Source organism: Lactuca virosa, chromosome 2 (assembly GCF_052849685.1).
Source record: "Lactuca virosa cultivar CGN04683 chromosome 2, Lactuca_virosa_CGN04683_v6, whole genome shotgun sequence".
In the NCBI taxonomy this organism is placed as follows: Eukaryota; Viridiplantae; Streptophyta; class Magnoliopsida; order Asterales; family Asteraceae; genus Lactuca; species Lactuca virosa.
The window spans coordinates 274352725-274357526 of NC_136427.1; positions in this window are offsets into that span (position 1 = coordinate 274352725).

A 4802-nucleotide genomic window follows, 5' to 3' on the forward strand; every position below is an offset into this window, starting at 1 on the left:
GAATAAATTGTATATCAGATTAAATAACATGTAATTCACATATGAATTTCATTCATAAATAAAGTTATTTAATAACATACATATACCTGGTATTGAAATTGCTTTATGTTGTGACTTTTGAAAATATATGAATTTTTGTTGAAGAACACACTTCTGTTTTGTATATCTTCATCCATTATTTGCTCAATAATAAAGTATGTGTTGTGATCTTGAACTCTCTCATATGGTGTGGCTGAGCATGTCCAGACAGAATCTTCTATTTCTTTTTGAAATAATTTGAATATATTATGTGTGTAGAACTTTGATGCTTGTACTTCAAATTGAAGATTTGTTTGAATTGGTGGGTTTTTATTTTTGGAATTAAAGTCATTTGATTAAAGATTTCTTTGCTCATCCATTGCAGATTCAAATTTGCACATGAACATAATTAGATTTGAATCTTTTGACATAAATCTTTTGAAGAAGCCATTTATACTCTCTGATCTTGATGTTGTCCTCATCAGACCTGACAGTGCAGTGTCTCTAAAATAAGCCGGAATCCAACTTGTTCGAATATTATACATCTCTTTCAGCCATTTGTTATCTTCTAGTTTATATCTTTTATTAGATACTTCCACTTTTCTTCAAATATATTCGGATCAATACAAGAATTCCAAATTAGACCTTGCATTCTTTTTCTAAAGTTAGTCTCATTTATTATTTTTGCAGAAACCTACAAAAGAAAAAGTATTTAATAAATAAATTGAAAACATGATATTTAATGTTCACATTTGAATGTTGTTTTAGTATTATAATAACACAGGTGATCAACTACACTTTTGGTGACAATACAGAGTTGGCTATAAAGTATGTTTTATTTTCATATTTTTGTCCCCTTTATACAACTTGATTTTCTTCCTTAATATATTTATCAAGTATGTAGTGATTCACATGTAAATAACAACTGAATCGTATATGAATCCCATGTAAATCACATGTTATTCACATATGAATCATATGTAATTCACATGCAAATTACAAGTGAATCACATATGAATCATATGTAAAAATCAAATGAATAATTGGTCATATATCAAGTATGTAGTGAATCATTGGTCATAATACATTGGATGCTTTATTTTAATTTTTTTTTTTGAAAAAAAAAATACAGGCATGTATGAATGTCCGTATACAGCTTTGTATACAGTTATATAAACAGATCCCAAAAGTTCAATGCTTTCATCTGTGAATGAATAAATGGGACATTAAAAAAGTTTTTAATCAAATTATAAGTCAAATTATAAATGAAAACTTATTTAAACATTATAATACAATTTCATCTTATCTGTTAATTTCTTTCCAATGTGCCACATGCAAAGACGATGAGTTGATTCATTAAAATGGTTTCTACAACTTTAGCCATAGCTGAATCTTGATCAGTGACCACAACATTAGGTTGTGTACCAAAGCAATTAAGAAAGCATTTGAGAAGCCATGTATAGAATTTTGTTGTTTCTTTAGCTAGCAAACCAACACCAATTGTGACACATCTTTTGTGGTTATCAATTACAGTAAATGGAACAAAGATCATATTATATCTGAAAATCATTAAAATATTTAACATAAATACTAAATGGAAATATTTTAATATATAAATATTAAAGAAATTAAGTATTACTTACTTATTTGTTTTGTATGTAGCATCGAATGATACCACATCAGAGAATTCTTTGTAGTTTCTTTTTGCTATTGCATCTGCCCAAAACAGTGCCCTTAGCTCATCATCCTCTAACAAGTAATAAAAAGTGAAAGAAGGCACATTTTTACGTCGTTGTGTTAAAAGATTTATCAACATATTTGCATCACTATCTCCTATATAGCAGTTTAAGTCTCTTGAAAATTTTTTGTAGTCGATTTTCTTTGCTCCTTGTTTACTGTAACCACCCTTTAAACCAGTAACCATGCTATGTGCTTTGCTTGCTCCTATATTTGATGTGCTTAACTGAGTTATAATTGTCTTGTCATAATGATCCAGCTTTCTTTTCGACTTTGACATGTGCACTGTACTGTTTGTGTAGAGCTCATGGTTGTGTTTTTCAACAAATGTATTAATGAAAAACCGATCAGTATTTTTTATAAATTTGAAACATATCTTTGCTTTGCAAGACATCATTTGGCTTGGATGTTTTCTTTTTTTTTCTGCCTTCTACTCCATTCAAATGGTGTCAGCATTTTTTTTATCTGGTTCACCAATCCTACTACATATAATATACTTGTATTGTAAAATACCATTAATAGTTTTACTTGATGCAAGTCTGCAATCAAATCCTGCTTTCTTTGCATATATTTGGTAAAACTGAATTCCATGATCTAATGTTTCAAACACCATATCTTTCTTTGGCAGGAATGATTCATCAACTCTTGGGATCCACTCAATTGTTTTTGTGCTACAAGGAGATTTTACTTCTATGCAACTTAATTCATCTTCATCTTCTGATTCAAAATGTTTTGCTGCAAATTAAATAATATTAAATCAAATCATATATAGGAAAACATGTCATTTAAAGTCAAACTAATATTTTAGTTACAATCAGACGTCGAAGAAATTTGCTCATCCTCTTCAATAATATCTTTGAAAAATGCATCTTCAACATGTATATCGTCATTGTTTATGTTAAATTCAGTAGATTCTTCATCAGCATCACCTATTAAAATCATATATTTATTTATCATCGGTGTATGTAAATCACAAGTGTATTACATGTGAATTCATATGTGAATTACATGTGAATTACATGTGATTTACATGTGAATTATATGTGATACACATGTAAATCACAAGTGTATTACATGTGAATTCATATGTGAATTACATGTGATTTACATGTAATTCACAAATGAATTATATGTGATTTACATGTGAATCACATGTAATTAAGATATGAATCACATGTGATTCACATGTAAATCACAAGTAATTAAGATATGAATCACATGTAATTAAGATATGAATTACATGTGATTTACATGTAATTCACAAATGAATTATATGTGATTTACATGTGAATCACATGTAATTAAGATATGAATCACATGTGATTCACATGTAAATTCCAAGTGTATTACATGTAAATTCATATGTTAATTACATGTGATTTATATGTTAATTACGTATGAATATGTGATACACATGTAAATAACAAGTGTATTACATGTGAATTCATATGTGAATTACATGTGATTTACATGTAATTCACAAATGAATTATATGTGATTTACATGTGAATCACATGTAATTCACATATAAATCACATGTGATTCACAAGTAAATCACAAGTGTATTACATGTGAATTCATATGTAAATTACATGTGATTTACATGTGAATTACATGTGATTTACATGTAAATCACATACAATACATATATAATTACATAATTCACATGTAAATAACATGTAAATCACATATGAATCACATGTAATTAACATATAAATCACATGTGATTTACATGTGAATCACATGTAATTAAGATATGAATTACATGTAATTTACATGTAATTTACATGTAATTCACAAATAAATTATATGTGATTTACATGTGAATCACATGTAATTAAGATATGAATCACATGTAAATCACAAGTATATTACATGTAAATTCATATGTTAATTACATGTGATTTATATGTTAATTACATGTGAATATGTAATACACATGTAAATCACAAGTGTATTACATGTAAATTCATATGTGAATTACATGTTATTTACATGTAATTCACAAATGAATTATATGTGATTTACATGTGAATCACATGTAATTCACATATAAATCACATGTGATTCACATGTAAATCACAAGTGTATTACATGTGAATTCATATGTGAATTACATGTGATTTACATGTGAATTACATGTGATTTACATGTAAATCACATACAATACACATATGAATTACATAATTCACATGTAAATAACATGTAAATCACATATGTATTACATGTGATTTATATGTAATTCACATGTAAATCAGATATAATTCACATGTAAATCATGAGTAAATCACATGTACTACATCTTTGTCAAGAATAGGTTCCTAGAAATTGAAAGTGTAGCTTGGCCTGAACTGGAGACAACTGATATATCTTCTAATTCAGGTATAAATCACATGAATTTTTAATGAATCAACTATGAATAACATATGATTTATATATGATTCATATATGAATATGTGATTCATATATTATTCATATGTGATTTTAATATGAATATCAATACCATACGTTTATTATTAAAAAAATTATGAATCATTACCTGCTAAAAAATTTATCTCGCTTTGCAGATATTCAATTATTTTTCCTGAATCCATTAAATTGTTGAAAAAAATCTCAATTTACATTCAATAAAACAACGTATTAGAAATCGGAATGCTACTGTAGTTAAATATACAAATAAAACGTAAAATATTCGGCAATCTGTTTTTCCTTCATTGATATAATCGTAATGAATGAATCGTATGAATTTAAGATAACATGCTAACCTCGAAAGAAATCAATCACGAACCGTATGAATTTTGCTTTGTAATTGATCTCGAATTTGCGTTAACAACTATTTCAATGACGAAATCAATGACCAAAGAAATCAATGAAGAAAGAAATTATGAATTTAAGATAAGAACTATTCGATCGATGTAGATTTGTTATGATTTCGTCGTTGATTTTGATAATTTTGAAGGTTAGAAGATGATATTTTGGAAAGAAAATTGTACAGATGTTGTAATACTCAAATAAAACGTAAAAGACAATCTTACCCTTATGATCTT